Source organism: Dryobates pubescens, chromosome 2 (assembly GCF_014839835.1).
Source record: "Dryobates pubescens isolate bDryPub1 chromosome 2, bDryPub1.pri, whole genome shotgun sequence".
NCBI classification, from domain to species: Eukaryota; Metazoa; Chordata; class Aves; order Piciformes; family Picidae; genus Dryobates; species Dryobates pubescens.
Genome location: NC_071613.1, coordinates 12,731,337 through 12,755,004, shown reverse-complemented (window position 1 = coordinate 12,755,004; position 23,668 = coordinate 12,731,337).

Below are 23,668 nucleotides of genomic sequence, written 5' to 3'. Positions count from 1 at the left end.
AGTCAACGTCAGATGGGAATCATGGCCCCAAACCTGTTCAGGATTCACAGGAGAAAACACATGCTGGCTCCACATGGCACTTGTGCATTCAGGGGTTACTCAGGGCCAGGCCATCCCTGCTTCTGAGCACCATGATTGTACACCCACCCAGGCACCCACCACAGAGCCACATTTCCAGCATGGGAAGTCACGCAGGTTGTATGTGTTGCCTTATGTCGCAACTACCAAAGCCAACACCAGTCCTTGCAAAAGCTTTCTCCTTGGCTTCAGATAGTTCTGTGTGGGAGCTCACTGCCTTGTTGTTCAACTTAATTGTCCCCTTGGTGCTTTTGTTTGTATTTGAGACCAAAGTCTTGGATTACAGAGACACTGTAGGTCACCTATGCGACAGAAAAATGTTATGAAGGCATTTTCCGCTCTTCACCTGGCATCATTCAGCGTGCACTCAGCGTCAGCTGAAAGCTTCAGGTCTAAGAAAAATGCACATTGTGCCCAGAATGAATCATTGTCAGGGTGGTGGTGATGAGGGGACACGAATCCTTGACTGTTCTCTCTTCTCACATTTGCAGCTACAAGCAATGGGGACATACATCACGGCCCCATCCTGCGCTGCCCTCAGTTCAGTCCGGCCACCAGGGGATGGTCCATGTGTCCTTTAATGTTATCTTTTCTGGATAATTACCCTATTTTTATTTTTATTCTTTTTTCTTAGTTGTTGAGGAAGCGAGAAAAGAGCAGGAGAGATCCCATCCTTTGGTGCTGTGGGACTTGGTGCTGTTTTAATAACAACAAAATATTGAAAAGGGGTGGGGGGGGTGGTGTGGAAAAGAGAGGAAAAAAAATTTGCAGTGGATCAGCATGTTTTAAAGGTTGGTGGGAAAAAAAAGACCTTCTAATCCCAGTGGTATCAGCAAGGAAAATGTCCACTGGATTATAGTTCTTTAAAAAAAAAAAAGGTCTGAGTCATGCAGAAAGTGCTCAGCTTGGGTAATGTGTGGTTACTGGAGAGCTGGGTGAGGGGGAAGGGCGACAAGCACCCAGCCCAAAGCCTTGTCATGGTGTCATGAAAGTTAACACACTGGTGAAGATAGGTGCTCTAAGGAGGAGGGTGCTGCTTGCCCAGGGGTCGAGGGAAGAAGGGTGGGAGGAGAGAGAGGGATGTTTCACTTCCCTCTTGCTCCCAGCTTGGTAAATTCAGCCCTCCTTTTGCTGAAGAACTAGAAATCACACCGCACCTGGCAAGACAATTTCCCCCCTTGTCCACAAAGGCTGGAAACTGGGTGTCTGTGCTGCAGGAATTTTTCTGAATAGGTGATGACAGTTACATTTTTATTTCTTTTTCCACCCTGCTCTGCAGATTTAAATGAGTCCTCCAATCTGTACCCACAAGAAAGCCCACTTTCCACAGGCGGGATCAGGCAGAGACTCTCTGCAACTGTAGGGAGAGGCTGCTACGTACATAGATGTTCACATAAACACATCCATGTGTGAGCAAAGGGTAGGGCTGCATCAGAGAGCCCAGAGAATCACACAGACACTTTGATTGCAAGATGGAGCCAGGATTCAGATATTTCACTCTTTTTTCAGATATTTCACTCTTTCTGCAGAAAGAAACTTCTTCAAAAGTAGGGGGAAAACACAGGGAGAGACAGCAGGAAAGGAAGGATCTGCCTGCATTACTGGTTCAAATGGATTCCAGTAGATCCCCATTGTAGACTGCATGCTGCTCTCTTGTCACAGTGCTGATGTGGCAGGTTCTGTCTCTTCCACCTGGGGCTGAAATGGCATTAATGGCAAGAGCAAATCTCTCCTCTTGGAGATGCTCTGGAGAAGCCGCATACTGCCTTGCTTCACAGACCTGGGAAACATGAGTTGCAAGGAAAGGATGAGAGGTAACAGCTTTAAGCTAGAAAAGGGCAGATTTAGACTGGATATTAAGAAGAACATCCTTACAGTGAAGGTAGGGAGACATCTGAACAAGTTGCCCAGGGAAGTTGAGGATGGCTGCTCCCTGGAAGTGTTCAAAGCCAGGCTGGATGGAGCCTTGAGCAATGTGGTCTAGTGGGAGGTGTCCCTGCCTATGTCTGGGTGGTTGGAACCAGATGATCTTTAAGGTCCTTTCCAACCCACTGCCAGGCTGCCTGCCCTGAGTCCAGGACAGCCCACCAGGTTCTTCCAGCGTTCATTTCTTCCCAGGGCAAGTTCCTATAATTTAGGTCCAACCATATTGTTGCTTTTGGTTTGATAGTTAAATGAACGTCCAGATCCCCCTGAAGTTATATGGCTTAAGGGCTCCATCCTCAGGTTTGGGCTTGCTGCTGATGTCTTAATCCACCCTCAGCTACAACTGGGCAGGGACTTCTCTCCCTTCCTCACCATTTTCCAGTTTTCAGTAAAACTGGAGTGTGCCCACAGTAAATGTTATTGAAAGAGAAACCCTTCATTTTTACAGAATGAAGAATTAACCAGGTTGGAAAAGACCTTCGAGATCAAGTCCAATCTATCACCCAACACTATCTAATCAACTAAATCATGGCACTAAGTGCCTCATCCAGCTCTTTTTAAACACCTCCAGTGATGGTGACTCCACCACCTCCCTGGGCAGCCCATTCTAATGGCAAATTACTCTTTCTGTGAAGAATTTCTTCCTAACATCCAGCCTAAACCTTCCCTGGTGCAGCTTGAGACTGTGTGCTGCTGGTGGCCTGGGAGAAGACACCAACCCCCTCCTGGCTACAGCCTCCATTCAGGTAGTTGTAGACAGCAATAAGGTCTCCCCTGAGCCTCTTCTTCTCCTGGCTAAACAACCCCAGCTCCCTCAGCCTCTCCTCATAGGGCTTGTGCTCAAGGCCTCTCCCCAGCCTTGTTGCCCTTCTCTGGACACGTTCAAGTGTCTCGATGTCCTTCTTAAACTGAGGGGCCCAGAACTGGACACATACGGATGAGCTGTCACCTATTACTGATATGCAGACCAGGGAAGGCCATCCCAAGGCACAGTTCTAACCCTACAACTCCTGCAATGAACATGACCATAATTTCACTCAGAACCAACACGCTGCGAATCCCTTCGTGAGAAGCACTTCATAATCCTTCTGTCTGTGATCCTCCCTCTACACTTAAATACACATTAAAAAAAAAAAAAACAAACAGGGCATGGGTGATGTGAGGAACACCTTGCTGCTTCTCCTTTTTTTTTTTTTTCTCCCCCACTTTTTATTTTCCCCTTAAAAAAAAAAAAAATCAAACAAATCAATAAAACAGTCTCAAAGAGGCCCCCTCAAATCAGTTCTGTTCATTTATTTTTCTTGGAAACTTCCGCTCCCTTTAGCTCCTTTTAGACACACGAGAGGTGAATGATTAAGTTGAAGCTATTATCTTTGCAAAGAACATCTCTGCTGGCTGCCAGCCAAGTGGAGAGGAAAAGTGAAATGAAGTAAACATGCTGGAGCTATTGTGTTCCCCAGTCAGACCCTGTGGCGAGGTGCTGGGAAGCCTGGTGAAGTTGAAAGGAGGTGCCTGGGTGGGGACTGCTAACGAGGCAGGGTACCCTTGGGAAGAACATTTTTCTGGCCAGAAATAAGAGGGCATGAGTAACTTCACGTGAGACAAAGGTCAGCCTTTGTATAGAAACAGGTGCCACTCAGAGCTGGTGGCCATTACTGCCAGTTGTGGCTGCCACCTTCTTGCCCCAGACCAGCCATCCACCTCCTGTCCTCTGCCACTCCTCCAGAACATGAAAGCAAAACCTTTTGGCACCAAAGGTCATGAAATAAATTCAGTTTCAGAGCATCCTACTCTGTAAGAGTATAATGTTCTCTCCTGTTTTGAACATCACTGCACTGCTGCAGCCATCACAGGCTGTGGGCAGGGAAAGCAGCTTCACAGTGCCAAGCACCAAGCAGTGGCAGGGTGAGCAGCAGGTGTGCTCTTTCCCGGGGAAACAAGACCCACCACAAGAGAAGGATCTGGAGAACAAGTCTTAGGAGTAACTGAGGGAACTGGGATTGTCTGGAGAAGAGGAAGCTGAAGGAAGACCTTGTCACACTCTCCACCTACCTGAAAGGAGGTTGTAGTGAGGTGAGTGTTGGTCTCTTCTCTCCACAGAACAAGAGGACACAGTCTCAAGCTGTGCCAGGGGTGGTTTAGGCTGGATGTCAGGAAGAAATTCTTCATAGGGAGAGTGACTGCCCATTGGAATGGGCTGCCTAGGGAGGTGGTGGAGTCACCATCACTGGAGGTGTTTAGGAGGAGACTTGATGGGGTGCTTGGTGCCATGGTTTAGTTGATTGGATGGTGTTGGATGATAGGTTGGACTCGATCTCTAAGGTCTTTTCCAACCCAGTTTATTCTATTCTATTCTATTCTATTCTATTCTATTCTATTCTATTCTATTCTATTCTATTCTATTCTATTCTATTCTATTCTATTCTACTATTGTGATAGAACAAGAGGAAATGGCCTGAAATTGTGCCAGGGGAGATTTAGATTGGATATTGGGAAAAATTTCTTTACTGAAAGAGAGGTATTGAAATAAGCTGCCCAGGGATGTGGTGAAGGTGGTGTTCAAATAAACGGGTAGACATGGCACTTCAGGACATGGCTAATGGCCATGGTGGTCTTAGGTTGATGGTTGGACTCAAAGATCTTGGAGGTCTTGTCCAATGAAACAACCCCACAATTCTAAGATGTGTGCCCATTACTCCTGGCTCTGCTGACAGCTGATGGTATGCAGCACTGGTCGGTATTAGCCTGTGTCCTTTTTCCAGCTGACACATGAGCCTTGGTCAGATGCTGCCAAATGAGTTTGTGGAGAGTTTGTGCACAAAGAGATGAGCATCCTCAGGGCATGACTCCTGGGGCACCAACAGTTGTGGTTACCACTCTTCTGAGCCTCCAAGGCTGGCATGCAGCTTGAGGGCAGCACCAAGACTCTGCTGTGTTGGTGTCGAGGAAGACCAGGGACACATCCTGCTTTTGGTACAGGAAGACGCAAGCTCTGGGCCTGTAGCTGCCTGAAGGGACTGTTTACTGCCCTGGAGTGACTCGCTGACACCAGACCACTTGGGGAAGGGGCTGTGCCAAGGGAACAGTAGTCAGCCAGGCTGCCAGCCTCAACACAGGCAAAGAGGGAAAGCATATGTGACAACTCACTAGGCTTACCCTTACAGAACACCCAGGCAAGTGAGCACCTAGAAAGGATGCAAAAGGATGCAAGCACCTAGAAAGGATGTACTAGCTGCATCTGACTGAGTGGAAGCCACACAATGTCCTGAAAATGTGGGGATCTAAAAGACCTACATAGTTTAATCCAGCTTTATTTGCAGACTTTGGACAGTAGATCTCGAAGGTCTTTTCCAACCTGGTTAATTCTGTGATTCTGAATTAACTTGGATTAACTTGAATTAACTGTACTTAGGCCACACCTTGAGTGCTGTGTCCAGGGAGAGGGAGAGGCGAGGCAAGGTGAGAAAAGAGTAGAAGGGAGGAGAAGAGAGGAGAAGGGAGAAGAGCAGAGAAGGGAGGAGAAGAGAGGAGAGAAGGAGAGAGGAGAAGAGAGGAGGAGAGAGGAGACGGGAAGGGAAGGGAAGGGAAGGGAAGGGAAGGGAAGGGAAGGGAAGGGAAGGGAAGGGAAGGGAAGGGAAGGGAAGGGAAGGGAAGGGAAGGGAAGGGAAGGGAAGGGAAGGGAAGGGAAGGGAAGGGAAGGGAAGGGAAGGGAAGGGAAGGGAAGGGAAGGGAAGGGAAGGGAAGGGAAGGGAAGGGAAGGGAAGGGAAGGGAAGGGAAGGGAAGGGAAGGGAAGGGAAGGGAAAAAAGAAAAGAAAAGAAAAGAAAAGAAAAGAAAAGAAAAGAAAAGAAAAGAAAAGAAAAGAAAAGAAAAGAAAAGAAAAGAAAAGAAAAGAAAAGAAAAGAAAAGAAAAGAAAAGAAAAGAAAAGAAAAGAAAAGAAAAGAAAAGAAAAGAAAAGAAAAGAAAAGAGAAAAGAGGGCCAGAAGTAACATTTACGTCACAAGTCACATCTGCTCCTGTAATTATTTTCCTGTCATGTGTTTTCAGTGGAGAAGGAAACTCGACAGCAGTAGTGTCCAACAATGGATTACAATTCACCTCCTTGAGATCTCCAGTTTTTGTGGAGGGGGGGAAACGGTGGTGCACAGCTGATCCTCAGTGTGTTGCCGTAAGGACAACAGAAAACCCAAATGCTTGGCTTTGAGAGTGTGTTTACAGATCACTCACCAGGAAAGAAAAGCTTAGAAAACCTCCTCCATGAACTTCCTACCTACGTACATGGCCCCACATGGCACAACAATGCCAAAGTCACCTGCCAGGCTGAGCTGCTGCAGGAGAGGAAACCTCAAGTGAACCCAACGGTGCCGGCTCCTTGAGGCTTAACCTTCAAGCCACACGTAATCAAAAGACAAACAGTCCAGCAGCAATAGCAGCAATACCACATGTGTGTAGAACAATAGCAAGGCAGCCAGGACAAGCTGCCTAAGTGTGGGGTCACTTAGAGAGCTGCAGAAAATCTAGCAGGCTACAGAAGAGAGAATCTGGATTTGGTGCTGAGCAAATCATTTCCAAAGAAAACACAGTGTGCGCAAATTCCCTGCTAGAGGAGAAAGGGTGGGCTTTCTGCAGGAGTGAAAATGGAGGGTGAGGCCAAGAGCCTTTGTACAAAGTGCCTCAGCTTAGATTAGTTAATAGATCACTTCCTTTGCCTTCTCCAGAGCTGGAGGAACAAGAGGCAGCATCTTTTTTTTGCCTCACGAGAGCCAGGATTTTCTTTGTTTGGATTTGAGACCCTGATAGGTAAAGCCTGAAGCATCTCAGTGCTGAGGCACAGAAAATCCTTACAACATTCCTGCTGCTGCATATCCTGGTGATGGTATCATCTGCCCAGGGAGGTGGTGGAGTCACTGTCCCTGGAGGTGTTCAGAAAAGGATTGGATGTGGCACTTGGAGCCATGGTTTGGTTGTCAGGAGGTGTTAGGTATTAAGTGATAGGTTAGACTTGATGATCTCTGAGGTCTTTTCCAACCTGGTTGATTCCATGATTCTATGAGCTTTCCATCCTGGATGCCCTCCTTGTTCTGCTGGAGCATGTTTGGACACCAGGTGCTCTGCAGAGATGTCCTGAGCAGGGCTGAGCTCACACTGGGATTGCTCAGCCCCTTGCCTCACTGCTGCCACGGCAGTGACATACCTCTGCATGCAGGACAAAGGTTTCTTTTTCTTCCTTGCACAGCAGGCACCGCTCAAGTTTTACATTTTTTGTGTTCTTTGATGGTATTTGTCCCAGTGGTGGTGGGCACTCACAGCCCTTGGTGGCTCAACCTGCCAGGACAACACTTTGGCTGCATCTCTGCATCAGCTGTTGGCAGATAGCAGAGGTGATGTGACCTTTTGAGGTGACTTTCCCAAGCAGAGGGAGGAATAATCTGCCAGGAGTGCTGGGTCCAGACATTCAGTGTTAACTTTTAACACTAAGTCTAGGGGGGCCGTTTCTGTGCTATGCTTGTCAAGCTTAGAGCACCAGTCCCATGTCATCCAGCTTCATTTTCTTCCTTTTCTTAAAAGAAAATCTCAAACTCATTCCAAAGCTGTTGTTTGAGCAGACATGCTATAAATCAAGACACTGTGAGGGGAGGATGCTGCTGTTCCCTGAGCCAAGCACATTCCCATATTTCCTGTCCAAGGATGGTGACCAGCAGGACAAGCACTACATTTCAGCTTTGCTTGGGCCTGAAGTCAGCAGCTGGTGAGAGTATCCCCATCTGGAGTCATTTTATAGCACTAGAACAGTTCTCTTCCAGCAGCAGCCACTGCTTGCTAATATAAAAATACTTGGGAGAAAAAGCAATACATTTTATTAGGTTGGGGATGGGGTGTGGGGGGGGAAAGGTCTATTCAACACTTCCATAAAGTTTTATTTATATCTCAAAAGAGATTTATTTTTATAACACCGTTGAAGCAGAGGAATAAACCCCAACTTTCTTGACACTTGCAGCTACAATTTCTCATCAGAGGCCCGGCTACAGGGTCTGTGGCCAAGCCATGCTCACATGAAGAGCACCTCTGATAGCCAGAACCTAGCTGTGAGAGGAAGGGTGGTCTCATGGCTGCTGCTCTGAGAACCTGTGCTCATATGCTCATGCTGCTGAAAGCTCCCTATATGATGCTCTCTACATCAGTGGTTTGCCCCAGCAAACATCTAGGCTATCAGGTAATGATAGGACTAGGGGGAATGGAACAAAACTAGAAATGAGTAGATTCAGATTGGATGTTAGGAAGAAATTCTTCCCCATGAGGGCGGTGAGACACTGGCACAGGTTGCCCAGGGAGGTGGTGGAAGCCTCATCCCTGATGGTTTTTAAGGACAGGCTGGATGTGTCTGTGAGCAACCTGATGTAGTGTGAGGTGTCCCTGCCCATGGCAGGGGGGTTGGAACCGAGGTCCTTGAGGTCCCTCCCAACCCTAACAATTCTATGATTCTATGAGTCTGTGTTCAGATCTGCCCCTGGAGTCCCGTGAAGGGCAATCCATCCAACTTCAGATTCTAGCCTATGAACCATCAGCTTAATTCTTCCACCCAGTTGATACCATCCTCTCCTGACTTTTTAAAGTCTCAGCACTCACACTGCCCACCCAGATGTCAGCCCTCTTCAAAGCCAGCTACTATCTCCTGCAGCAAGGAGCAACTCAGCCTGGGCACACATCATATAGAAATACTCCCTCTGATCTGTTTTGAATTTGCCACCTTCTAACTTCACTGAAAGCTGCTTTGTTACAGTGTTACATGACACAATCCCACCAACCTATTTTCTACAGACTATTTATTGTTTTCCTTCCCCTCTTAAAACCTAAAAAAACTTAAAAAAAAAAAAAAAAAGCTCCCCAGGAAATTGTTCTAATAATAAAAAAAATACAACCCATATATACTTCATGGTGTGGCCTTGCTGCTTTCTACAGCTGTTGCAACCAAAAGCGGTGCAGCATTGAGCTGTCAGGACTGAGGCACCGCTCATGAGATGCTCATGCATGATCCAGGCAGCCCAGAGGTGCTGGCACCCAGAGGGCGGGCAGCAGGGTGCTGAGAGATGGGTGCACTGCCCAAGGCTGTGTGCATGAGCAGCAGCTGCATCCCCAGCACTGAGCTGGGAATTTATTTGTTTGGGTTTGAGGCTGTGATAGGCAAACCCTGAGGCATCTCAGCGTTGCCACTGCCAGAGGGGAGGAGGTCCCTCCGCTGCTTGAGCAGCTCAGATGCTTGCTGGCTGTGCACTCACCACCCCAGTAGGAACCAGTGCAAAAATATCCCTCTGATGAGCAAAAGCCCCTCAGATGGGAGCGCTTTCCTAATGAGATTTCCAGCACCAGCTGGGAAGCAGCTGGCCAGACAGGGTGTTTGCAAGGCTGTTGTGGTACTGTCCTGTGCAATTCTGGGGCTGGACTCTACATTGCAACCAGGCAAGATGTGGAACAGAAGAAACCCTGGCCCTCTCTCCACAGGCAGCTCCATCCCACATTGTTTATGTTCTCAGGAGCATTTTTAAAGCATGTCTGATTCCTCTGTTGATATAGACTTAGAATCATAGAATTGTTAGGGTTGGAAGGGACCTCAAGGATCATCTAGTTCCAACCCCCTGCCATGGGCAGGAACATCTCACGCTAGATCAGGTTTCTCACAGCCACATCCAGCCTGGCCTTCAAAACCTCCAGGGATGGGGCTTCCACCACCTCCCTGGGCAACCTGTGCCAGTGAACATGGAAGTGATATGCTGCCCAGTGGCTGTGCAGCTCCTACTGGAAGTGCCTCAGAAGCCTGCAGACACTGGGTGAGTTGGCCCAGCACACACGGGAGCGCTGGGATCACACTCAATATTGGTGCAAGCAAGATGACCTCACTTGTTCCTGCTGGGCTCAGCACCTGCTCAGCCTCAGCAGCAGACACTTGTGTGGTAGTTTTAGGCTATGCCTTTAAAGTTTTTTCACAGATCTTGAACAGAAAATAGTAAAAATGTGAACAAATCACTACTGGGTGTAAAAAGGAAAACAAAAACAACTCTAAACAATCCCATTGGAAGAGATAAGGGACTAAAACTAGTTGTACCAAAACAATTCTTTCTCTTCTCACTTCTTTGCTCTGGGAGAGACACTAACTTGCTTTTGCTTGACCTTGGCTGCATTGTTTTGGTACTAACTTCTCTGCTTCTGCCTCTTCTCCCTGTTGTACAGAGGGGTAAGGAGGGGCAGAGAGGGAGAAGCTAGTAGCTTCCCCTGGTCTTTGACCAGGGTGAGGTCCTTGTGTTGTTTATTAGTTGTAAGTACCTGTAAACATTGTAACTCCTGTATATTTTGTACATATTCACTGCATTCCTTTGTAGATTGCAGTTCTGCTTGTAAATACAGCTTTCATTTGCTTCCAGCTGAGCTGCTCTGACAAGTTCAGTGCTAGGGGGGAATTTTCAACCCAACCGCAACTTGTCCCTGGTAACCCAGCCCACCATCCACCTCGTGGACAACAACATGGCCATGAAAAACCAAAATGCTTGAAGTAACAATTCCCCTTCCAGCAATAAGTCAAGGTGCAGCACTGACATGTTTTTTAACAGCCCTGAGGCAAACGGCTTCTCACCTCTAGGTTCAGGCTGGCAGTAGGCTCAAAGTTTGGACAACACATTGATTTATACTGGGATCATTGTGTTCTTCCCCACCACAAAAGCCCAGTTGCCTTTCATCTTTGGCCTTCCTTTAAACAAGTGGAACAATAAAAGCTCAAATGCAGCTTCTGCAGCCATTTCACAAGTGACCCTTTCCAGCAATTCAAGCAGCTGCATCCTCCCATCATCCAGAAGAGGCTCTCAAATAACTGAGCAGGAAGAAGACCTTGCACCACAGGGGCTTAGCATCCCCTGAGAAGCAGCCCAGGCTTTCTTGGAGCAGTAACTACCAACAACTCTTGGAAATAGAATCACAGAACTGTCAGGGTTGGAAGGGACCTCAAGGATCATCTAGTTCCAATCCCCTGCCAGAGGCAGGGACACTTTCCACTAGATCAGGTTGCCCAGAATCACATTCAGCCCAGCCTTAAAAAATTCCAGGTCTAGGGTTGTGCATGCAAACATCACAGCCCTTCTGACTGTTTCTCAGCAGAAGCAGAGTCACAGAATGGGGAGGGTTGGAAGGGATTTCTGGAGAACATCTAGTCCAACCCATCTGATAAACAAGGTTCACCTAGAACAGGTTGTACAGGAACACATCCAGGTGGGTTTTGAATACCTTCAGAGAAGGAGACTACAAGCTCTCTAGGAAGCCTGTTCCAGCCTGCTCTAGCACGCTCAAAGGAAAGAAGTTTTTCCTTATTTTCAGGTGGAACTTCCCATGCTCCATTTTGTGCCTCTCTCTAGTAGTTCCTTGTTTCTTCTGAGCAAACTGGACACAATATTCCAGATGTGTTCTTACCAGGGCAGAGCAGAAATGGAGGAGAACTTTGTTTAACCTGCTGGCCACATTCTTAATGCGCCTCAGGATACCACAGGCCTTCCTGGCCATTGCTGGCTCATGGTGAACTTGTTAGGCACCAGGGCTCCCAGGTCCTTCTCTACAGAGCTGCTTTCCAGGAGGTCATCCCCTCCCTAGGGTCCAGCCTTGGCCCCTCATCCAGATTGACACAATTTGTACTTTCCAAAGGTCCTATGCAAGCTTGAAGGGCTCAGAGCAAAGCAAGCAGTGAACCAGCATGGTGCAAACAGCCTGTTCAGGTACTTGCAAGTTAGAAGAGAAAAAAAACCCCACCAAACAACAGTTTCAGAACACTGTCCCTTAAAATGGAGACAAAGCTCCCTTCCCTGGGATGGCAGGCACATTTCTTTTCTGGGGAAAGAGGATCTGCTGCCTTGCTCTGCTTCCAGCAGCCGAGGTCCCAGAGGGCAGGACGTGCTGCACATGAGAACAGAGCACGTTCTGCTCAGCACAGCATGCTGGGACTGTCCTTTCTCTGCAGTGTGGAAAACAACTCAAGGCAGTTCCATTTTAATCTCAGGAAGATTCACATATAAGGCAGGACAGTTTTTTCAACTGGTTGTTCCATGTGTCTGCAGCTCCTGCTCCCAGGGCAAACGAGAAGATCCATGTACCACCGGCAACTTGTCCAGCTCCAGAGGAATATCAGAGTTCAGGTGGAACGAATCAGTCTCTCGTGTCTCTCCAATTAAGTGAGGGTTTACTTGGGGCTGGGGCTTACCGCCCACCCCCAGTGCAGGGCGGGCAGGCAGGAGGCTCAGCCAGCAGCAGGGCTCCCAGGCAGCTCCGCTGTATCCGACTGCCCTCTACCCGGCAGCGTGGGATGTACAGCGTCTGCCTCGCTCTGCAAGCCAGACCAAGCTCACCCCTTGCAAAGCAAAGCTGCTGGTTATCAAAACCAAGAAATACCTCCAGCCCCTAGGGCATACCCTCTTTAGTTTCTCAAGACTCATGCCACAATGCCCCGAGCAAGGAAAATGTGCCATTGCAGATGTTTATAACATCTGATTTAATGTTAGGCAGCTTCTCCCAGCCATAAACCAGAACAAATACTCCCAAGATTTATTACATCCTTCCCTCCAGGGCCTTAAGCAATTGCAGTTGATTAATTCAACAGCTAAACAGCACCAAGCAGAACCATGATAATTTTGCATCCAGAATTCCAGAGAAGCATACTGTTTTCCACAAGGATTTAGATCTAAGACCCGAAAGATGAGTCTCTAAATATGCTCTTATCCATTTGCATGGGACAGCAACATGCACTGGATGTTTTCTCCTTGCAGACAGATGCTGAGCTAAGTTTCTCCTTGCTCCCTGACACTAAGAACTCCTCATCACTTTCTGTAGCAGTAAATACCTGTTCCTCAGCTTACATTCTGGATATAAAAAGTGTTCTCCAGCTTGCCTTAGTGCAGTGTCATTGTCAGTGAGAGAAACGTTTATTCAGTACCACTGCTAACAGGTTTTTAACTGGTTGTCAAGGGAATTAGTGGATTCCACTACACTGGACTGTTTAAGACTCCACTTGAGAAGGTGCTGGGCCATCTCACTTTTACCTAGAAAGGTTGGATGATCCTTGAGATTCCTTCCAACCTGGCATTCTGTGATTCTGGTGCATTTTTCCTGTAAATGTGTCTTTGTTGAGCTCAACATCTGCTTCAAGAAGAGCAAAGAAACTTCCCTTTGCCCCAACCTTGTGCACAAATACCCAGGCTTGCCTCAAGCTTGCTTCCTTGCAAATCCGTGAAAGAAGTCTGAAAGTTCCTTGTTTCCTTTCTCTGCACTAATTCCTTACTGCAAATTCCACAAGGCAATTCCCATCCAGAGAGGCACTTGAAAAGCAGAGTCTGAGAGTTTCTGACACGTTTCCTCAGGATCTCTCAGAGCAGGTCTATTCACTTGACAAGAGATCTTCAAATGCTAGCTAGAAAACATAAAGAGGAGCTGGAAGAAAGCAGGTAGCCTTTCTGCTCCATAGCTTCTTCTAGGGTCTCATTCTGCCCGCTGAAAGACCTGTGTGCTCAAGGAAGGGTGCAACCCGAGGAAGAAAGCCAACTTGCCTTGTGCATATAGCTAATGCAGAACCAGAAAGGAGCACTTGTGGACAATGGATCTGCTTGTGGACAATGTATTTCCAGTTCTGGGCCCCTCAGTCCAGTTCTGGGCCCCTCAGTTTAAGAAGGACATTGGGACACTTGAACATGTCCAGAGAAGGGCAACAAGGCTGGGGAGAGGCCTCGAGCACAAGCCCTACGAGGAGAGGCTGAGGGAGCTGGGGTTGTTTAGCTTAAAGAAGAGGAGGCTCAAGGGAGACCTTATTGCCCTCTACAACTACCTGAAGGGAGGTTGTAGCCAGGAGGGGGTTGGTGTCTTCTCCCAGGCAATGAGCACCAGAACAAGAGGACACAGTCTCAAGCTGTGCCAGGGGAAGTTTAGGCTTGAGGTGAGGAGAAAGTTCTTCACAGAGAGAGTCACTGGAATGTGCTGCCCAGGGAGGCGGTGGAGTCATCATCCCTGGAGGTGTTCAAGAGGGGATTGGACATGGCACTTGGTGTCATGGTTTAGCCATGAGGTCTGTGGTGACAGGTTGGACTTGATGATCTTTGAGGTGACTTCCAACCTTGGTGATTCTGTGATTCTGCTTTGAAGTGCTAGAGCAATTGAGAGGAGCGAGCCTACTTTACATCATCACTGCAGTGAGCAGGGGGTGCTGAACAGGGTGCACTTCAGATAACTATTAGTGCACAGAATTTATTGCAAATTAAACTGTTTACTGTACAAGGCAATTTGCAAGCACTGTCGTGCTCACCAGGCTTTTTATTGTTGATTTTTCAAGTATTAAAAAAAAAACCAACCCAAAACATCAAAGCAATATTAATTGAATGCTCCCTATGCCCTTCCACATCCTCAAAGGCATTTACACGTCTTCAAGAAGAACGACCTAGATTGTTTGCATCTGATGGGTCATTACTGCTCTACGACACCCCCAGGAAAACGCCTGTTGGCAGTGCTTTGACAATAATGGATTTGAAGCTACACAAAAACCCGAGGAGTGTATAGACTAGAGCTTCAATTGATGTGAAATATGGCCGCAGCATTTGTCTTGGCTGCATTTACAAGGTCTGTTTTACCAATACATTTGTATTTATGATGACTAAGGGCAGATTATAGCTGTTAAAATTTGTCCTCCTGACATGAAAACACTACTTTGTCATTAATACATTTCGTAGCATAAACTATGATGTCAGGTCAATGTAAAGGGTAAAAACTTTCCTAAAGTATGCACACATCATTTTTTTTTTTAAAGCTATTGAGCCTAATGGAATAACAAAGGTCATAATAACAAACCATTACAGCTTTGGTCTTGGCAACTTTGTCTGCAGAAGAATCCTCCAAGAAACAATCATCATTTCTCCAATGTTATGGCATTAGGACGACAGGAATGGTTCACAAATGAGTCATGTGAGCCCAGAAACGCAGTAGCTATGTGAAAGCTGAGCAATCAATTATTCATCTGTTTACCCAGAGCTTTCTCAGCTGACATTAACCAGAACTTCTTGAAAAGAATAACTTTACAGCTGTCCTTGGCTGTCCCATGAGGCTGTGCTCAGAGGCTGAAAAGATTGCTTAATTTCTCTGTGAGTAATCTGGTATTTTCATTGAAATAAACAACAACATACGGACTAATCAACTGGGTTCAACCTGAGACCTAGCAGGTGTCAATGCAGCAAATACTCATGGCTGGGGTGATGATAAGATGGGAGACTGGGGAAGGGAAGAGGATGTTCAAGCAACCAAAATCTAGCTCTTGCCCAAAAAGCAGTACATGAAATCCCAAGTAATCTTTCCATTACATGGTGTATTCTCCCAGGCAATCAGCACCAGAACAAGAGGACACAGTCTCAAGCTGCACCAGGGGGAGTTTAGGCTAGAGGTGAGGAGAAAGTTCTTCACAGAGAGAGTTGTTAGCCATTGGAATGGGCTGCCCAGGGGGGTGGTGGAGTCACCATCCCTGGAGGTGTTCAAGAGGGGATTGGACGTGGCACTTGGTGCCATAGTTTAGTAGTCATGAGGTGTTGGGTGACAAGTTGGGCTTGATGATCTCTGAGGTCTTTTCCAACCTTATTGATTCTATGATTCTATACACACACTCTTGGTTACATTAATACACACCATTAACCTGCTTTGATGAAATGACATGTTTCTCATTTTGCAGTGATTGTTTACCCTAGACCCTAACAAAGTTGTTGCACTAAAATCTTTTTCAACTACAAACGAGTAGGATTTAAAGAGATTTAAATATCACACCTTCAGCTCTCATTTAACCAATGTTCTTTTTGCCTTTTTTGGTTTGCAAGTCCCATCTAAAGCAGGAAAAATTGCTGTATGAAAGGAATTGAGACAATGTGCCCATAAATGCAGTGCAATCAATGGCAAAGCAAGCACATAAAAAGAGCTGAGCTGAGCAAAAAGGTTTACTTACAAACAATTTCCTTCTACATGCTAAAGCTGGTGAGGAACACTAAAGCTTAGGATAAACTCGGAGAGCAGAAGAATGTTTACACATGAGACTCCACCAAATTGCATCTGAACTCCATTAATATTTCTAGGTGAAACAGCACTTGAGGAAAACTTGAAACAGTGAAATAATTCATGGTGATGTTCCCATTATGTTCAGGCTAGATTCTCAAGATTCATAGAATCACAGGACCATTGAATGGTCCAGGTTGGAAGGGATCTCCAAAGGTTATCTAGTCCAACCCCCTCTGCAGTCAGCAGGGGCATCCTCCACCAGATCAGGTTGCCCAGAGCCCTGTCAAGCCTCACCTTGAATATCTCCAGGGATGGGGCCTGAACTACCTCCTTGGGCAACCTGTTCAAGTGTTCCACCACTCTCCTAGTGAAGAACCTGTTCCAAACATCCAATCTAAATCTACTCTTCTTCAGTTTGAAACCATCGCCTCTCACCACTGCAGGACTTTGTAAACAGTCTCTCTCTATCCTTCTTGTAGGCCCCCTTCAGGTACTGGAAGGTCACTACTAGGTCTCCCTGGAGCCTTCTTTGCTTCAGGCTGAATAACTCCAGCTCCCTCAGCCTGTCTTCCATCTGTGGTATCAAAATTATTATGGAGTTGGAGATTTTGGGTTTCCAAAACTGCTAGCAAATCAAAAACTCTACCTTGATATTTTGATATTTCTCCTTAGCAATCGGCCTCAGTTTAATTTTGTTTTCCTTTTCAGACTAAATAATACTTCAGGAAACATTTCCCCCTTTGCATTAACTTGCATCTGCTTTTAGAAATAAGGGCAGTAAAAAACTAGCTGTAACAGCATACCTTACAGTTGGATTCGATGACCCTAAAGGTCTTTTCCTGTCTAAATGATTCTATGATTGTTTATTAAAAGTCTGTTGTTTCTCCACGATTTGTAATAAGAATTCAGATTCTGGTAAGAATCATGAAGATGATCAGAGGGCTGGAGCGCCTCCTCTATGGGCACAAGCTATAAGAGCTGGGGCTATTCAGCCTGGAGAGGAGAAGGCTCTGGGGAGATGTTATAGCAGCCTTCCAGTACCTGAAGGGGACCTACAGGAAAGCTAGAAAGGGACTTTTTGCAAGGGTTTGTCATAATAGACAAGGGGGAAGGGATTGAAGCTTGAGGAGGGCAAATTAAGACTGGATATTAGGAAGAAATTCTTCATAGTGAGGGCACAGGTTTCCCAGCCAGACTGTGGATGTCCCCTCCCTGGAAGAGTTCAAGGCCAGGTTGGATGAGACCTTGAGCAACCTGCTCTAGTGGAAGGTGTCCCTTCCCGTGGAGAGAGGGTTGGAACTAGATGATCTTTAAGATCCCTTCCAACCCAAACCATTCTATTCTATCTATGAAGAAGAGTCCAAGAGGATTTGAGAGGTGGTGGGGCACTGCTGGGAAAGTCACTCTGACATAAAAGAAAAAAATAATCTCACTTTCCTGTGATTTTTAAGCACTTCTAAAGAGACTTTACCTACCCATCCTACACATCTTTCTCAAAACCACTGTCTCTTCTCTGTTGTCTACAAAACCAACTGAATAACACCCGCAAACCCCAGCATTTACTGGAAGAGCAGCTGGGACTGCTGGAGTGCCTTCTAGCCAAGGAAAGGCTTGGAGAGAACTCAGGAATCCTACTTCTTCCCCTGATTACTCTTAATGATGGAGACACTTCAGACTGTTTATTACTAAGCACAGCTCCATCCTCCTACTTTATGAGGAAAGCAACTATTAATCCACCCATGTCAGAGATAAAATACAGGAGGCTCTGAAAGGCTGTGCAGGGTCACTTTAGGCAGAGCTAGGAACAGGATCCCTGTCTAAACAAAAGTCTCATCCATTTCACTTCACTGCCCTCCTCTAAATGATTATGCCAACTCTTTGAGCTATAGGCTGCCTGTAGGTAAAATCCCACCTGTCTACTTTCACTAACAGACAGAAGGGGAGATAACCATTAACAAAACAAAGAGTAAACAAGGGGATTGGCTTTTCTGCATTAGCCACTGCAAAGAGGAAATTCAGCTACAGCTAAAAAAACCCAGATGGATAAACATGTGCATCACCACCCTTCCAATGCATTTATCTCTTTTACCATGGGCCACTTATCCTGATACTTAACCACATAATAGAAAAGTCAGTGTAGATGTTGCTTCTGCTAGCAATCTGAAAGTAATCACCTCTTCCTTCAAGTGTGTGATTGACACCTCAGAATTATGGTTTGGGTTTTGTTTTGGTGGATTGTTTCCTGGTGTTTGGTTGGTTTGGGGTTTATTGCTGTTGTTGTTTGGGTGAGGGGGTGGTTGGTTGGTTTTGATAAAAGCAGATCCTGTAATAGCTGCAGCACAATTACTTGATTCCAAATTGCTGACAAAGCCTTGCCTTCTTACATATTCTGCTGCTAAATCATTCTGCCTCTTCTTGTCCTTTCTCCTTCACACAGGCACACTCACAGACAGAGCCACCTTCACTGCTTTTGGGTTTTAAACTTTCATCACTTTTGCAATCCATTTGCCTGAGTCGTTATTTCTGCCTGTGGTGGGGAGGGGATCTGCCCCAAACCCATTACACAAGCAGGCAGTGACAGGCAGGCTGCAGGGCAGCACATCTCCTCGTGGCACTTACATAGAGGTGCAGCTTGCTGGTGGTCGGGTCCTACCTGAGGATCTGCTCAGCACCACTATGGGGGGCTGCACAGTCCCCAGCACTGTGGCACTTCTTTATCACCTTAGCGCTGGTTGGAGTATCTTGCCTTAAGGACAAAAAAGGTCTTCTTGATGTCATTGGGAGCCTGAGAAGGGCTTATACAAGGTACATAGCTCACGGATGTTACTAGGAAAGAGAGCAAGTAAATAACCACAGCAGCAGTGAGCAAAGATGAAGCAAACCCACAAGGATGGATAAGCATAGGGAGTGCAGAGAGGTGATGAGAAAAGTGAATTCACAGAGACTATTGCAATACACATAACGATGCTCAGGACTAAGTGACTTGCCACAGCCATTTTACAGCATTCTTTCTGCTTTTCAGGGGACTGCTCAAATTATAATCACACCGAAGAGTAGGAAAATCCACCTCATCTAATCTGTGTTCTACTTAAACTGGTCTGTTAGGAGAAGTACAATAAACAAGAACTGCCTTCATTGTCCTATTCCTTCTGGTTCATTGCTCTGCCAACCAGATAAAATATATGGTCTAAGGCATAATTTATATTCAGTTCAGGACTGTTGTTCTATTGGAAGGAGTAAGCTCATGCTGTAAAGAAAAACTGAAGATTGAGTATCAATATATCACCTGGTGACATGAGAGGAAAGAATACAGCCTGGCATGTCATAAGATCTATATATGGATAATATTTTTCTAGAGGTCTGTTGATGCAAAACCCAAATCAGAAGGGACTGTCATAGTTACTGTAGAAATATGGGCTCAGAAAAAAAAATGTGTTTTCAGATAGATGGAGAAAATATATTCCCTTGCTCAGTTTGTGAGCAAAAGCTTGGATTCTTCCTACCCAGCTCCACGCAGAAAGACAGAAGCAACTCTTGAGGGTGCTTTGCCTCTTGTAACTCCAGATTCTTCTGCTGGAACTCGAAGCTAAATGTGAAGTTTTCTGGAAGGCATCTCCACACTGAAATGCATCTCCAAGCAGCTGATGCTTGGATGAAGTCCCTCACTGGAATTGAAACCAGCTTATTAAGATGATTCAGAAAAGGCCCATTTTAGTTGTGCCCAAGTACCAGTAAAAGTTAAACTCACCATCAGAAAAGCAGACACATTTTCTCTAAAGCAAAGTTTTCAGCTGGTGCTTTTCCTCCCCCAGCAACAACAGAAGGCAAAATATATTTCAGTATAACGTGTTTGCAATGTGTAGTTGTAGATCTGCAAAGCTTTACTTCCTCTCTCAGCTTCTTGTTAGAAACCTTTCACTTGGTACCAAAAGAGCTGAGTGGATTTACAAGGAGCAGAGAAATGTATCTCTAAGGCAACAGGTTGAGCAGTACAGGTGGCCTCTTTTACCAGTTTTATCATACATTTTTTTTTCCCTAAGGTTCAATCAGTGAATTGAAATGCTCTAAAAATATGGGAAGCACATAAAATCTTGAACTGTTGAAGGCCAGGTCCTCTGTCCATTGAAAACAACAACAACTCTTCCTCTGATACACAGGGCAGGCAATTCAACAGTAAAACAACCAGTGGTGTGTTTCTGGACGCACCATGAGCAGCACATGGCAGAGGGAGGTCTTTCCCAAGATCCCAGCTGAAACAGCTGCATTTCCACTAATGCCCAATCCCCTAAATACTAAGAGGAGCAAAACAAGCTCCCTGAGACATCCAGACAAGGGTGATTTGTGCTCTAGTAACCACAGCAGAGTCCTGACAGGTGAGCAACAGCGACTCTATTCAAATGTGGTTTTAAAGTGTATTTATACTTTATCAGTGATTTAAGATCTTAACTTTTGTATTTATTTAAAAAGCAGTGGCCCTGTCAAACAGCTGACAGTGAGAGTGAAATGCAGCTTCAGTTCTTGAACATCTGGGAAAGGCTGGAGGTAGGAGAATGGTTGGCTGACAACTGCAGAGTTAGCACAGATTTAGGACCCAGTGTCGCCAAATGCAAAGCCTCTCCAGGCAAGAATGAAGGATCCTCAGCTGGATTGGTCCTCTGGGATGCAGCAAAGGACAGCAGTCCCTAAAATTAATGATTCTCTTTCCTGGAAACCTACACTTTGTTATATTTAGGAGAGCTTAAAGTTCATGGGCAGCCTTAGGACAGGCTAGAGAGTTCATGCTGAATTCTTTCATCTGGGAGAAGTTTATGAGTTTTGTATTATGCTCCAAAATGGGCAGAGTTCAGTTTATTTTCACTGAAGTCCTTCACAGACACAGCTCTCACCCACACAAACACCCTAGCAGCAGATCACAAAGGAACTTCCTGGATGTGAACTTCAGCTGGAACAGGTCTCACAGCAAAAGCTCTCCATTTCCAGTGCTGCGATTTTGTCTATAAACAACACAGTAACAAAAGCAGAGACGTTCCTGTGTGGAAAGTTTACCAGGCTGAAGAGCTCACATGAAACACTGGGCTGTGAAGAAAAAAGCAACACCAATTCCTGCAGTGTTGTTCAATCAAACCACAAACCAAAACGACAAAGATCATCTGCAGCACACTGAGATCTCAAATCCAATCCTACTCACCTTACTTTAGACAAAATAATCCTTCAGGACTCACCCTTGGAGATGGTGTGTGTATGGCTTCTTGGGGTTTACCAATCCTTAGCAGTTTAAAGAAGGTAAGTAAAAATCCCAGTGATTAAGGCTGTGTGTACTCAAAGAGCTACTGAAGAGTGAAATGTGTCAGGAACCACAAAAAGAACACAAATGAGGAATGAGTCACTCTCAAAAGCAATTTCCAGTGGAAACCCAGGGTGAAAATGTACCATATTGTGCTGTGAGCTTTGAGAAGTGTAAATGAAAACAGAAGTGAAACCATGCAGGTTTGTTTGTAGCCTCACTGGATTAACAAGGCTAATTCAGTTTTTCATTGTCCCCACAGATGACACTACTAGGTTGGGGTTGGTTTTTTTGGTTTGTTTTTCCCCAGAAGTTGCAAGGAAGTTTCAGTAACACCCTAAATGATTTTTAATCTATCTATTCTTTACACAGAGTTTGCAATCCAGAGTTATTTATTCCAGCACAGACAAGAATTAACATTTGTTTTTAGTGACTTAAAATGACACAACTATAACAGAAGTGTCCAGAGAAGGGCAGCAAAGCTGGTGAGGGGTCTGGAGAACAAGTCTTAGGAGGAACAGCTAGAGCCACTGGGTTTGTTTAGTCTGGAAAAAAAGGAGGCTGAGATCTCATTGCCCCTACAGCAAAAACAAACAACAAAACCAAGCCCACCCAGCAAACAAACCAAAACCCCCCCAGGCTCATGAAAATAGTGATCATTTTCTGTTGCCCTCTGGAAAAGTAAATATATATATATAAAAAAGCTTTGCTGGCAGTGAATGACATAATCAAGCAAAGGTTTGTTGTGGAAATAAGATACCGTGGGAAAAGGGAGGTAGCAAGCTACCTCCTTTTGAGTATTTGGGAGTTCAGCCTCACGGCACTCTGGAGGTAACCTGCTATACTCAAAGCATCCAAAGAAGCCCCAGCTGGGACCTGCCCCACACATCTTGCCTGTAGCTTCTGTAGCATTTGGGGCTTAGAACCTCTCAGCCAGGGCTATGGAATCTGAGGCTCCAGAGTTCTTTGCAGCAGCAGCAGCAGATGTAAGCATGATTTGGAAGCACAGTGCCTTTGCCATTTGGAGTGCTAAAGACACAGTCTCAAGCTGCGCCAGGGCAAGTTTAGGCTTGAGGTGAGGAGAAAGTTCTTCACTGAGTTGTTAGCCATTGGAAGGGGCTGCCCAGGGAGGTGGTGGAGTCACCATCCCTGGAGGTGTTCAAGAGATGGGATGTGGCACTTGGTGCCATGGTTTAGTAGTCATGAGGTGTAGGGTGACAGGTTGGACTTGATGATCTTTGAGGTCTTTTCCAAACTTATTGATTCTATGATTCTAAGAGCCAGGAATATTTTTTCTTCTCAGGAAAAAAATGGAGCAATGCCTCTGGAAGGCTTTTTTCCTCCTTAAGATGCAGAAGAACAAACCTTTCTCAAGAGTTTTTTGGAGGGAAGCAGGCTCAGCTAACGCTGCCCCTCAGTCTCAAATCTCAGGCAGTAAGGAAATTTCTGTGTGCAAACACTGTCCTCCTCTCACACAAACTCCTGCAAGAGTTACGTTGGGAAAAAAGGGTTTGGCTTTATACTAAGAGACATGACAAAGGAAACAGAGCCTTGCATTGACTTCAGTGTACTAAACTTCCCTGCTGTCAAATCCAATTTTCCTCATTTTCACTTGTCTGTGGAAAAAAGAAGACAGGCCCTAAACATCTATCGTTGCCATCTAGATCGCAAGGGGTGTAAGACTGAGTCTGAAGACCACTTAGAGCTGATGGTTCTGCTCTCTTATGCACATGGTTTCCTTTGGTTAACTGCACACTCTGCTAAACTTAGAGCTAAGATTAAACAAAATCACTATTGGTTATATGTGAGGTCTTGGAAAACAGCAGAAGTTAAATGCCAAAAGAGAGAAAACAGAGAGAGAAAAGATTCACCAGTTTTACAAGAGTGTGGATTCACCAGAATTTTATACTTCTGTTTTCTTCAAGTTAAAAAAAAAGCCACCACCACAATTAACACTCTGAAGTACAGACTTTAAAACCCAATTAAAACAATTACAAATCCTAAATGGATTTAACACAAATACATTTCCTACAGTTACAGCAGTTCAGCTCTTACGTGAAGACATTCAGGTTGTCATTCTCCTAAGCTACGCTCTCCACTCCCCATCATGGTCCTCTTTCATCGTGTAAATGATTTAAGTGCCTTCTGTGGGATGTGTTGTGCTCAGACACATACCTGGGTTTGAACTGCAGCCAAATTCTTCTAAGGGGATTTTACAGGGATGTACCAGGGGTTTAGATCCATGGCATTTTCTTCACAGGAATGCAGATGGCAGTTTTTCACTGGAGAGACAGCTCTGTTTCCAAATTAACCCAACTGATGCTAGTCTAACAA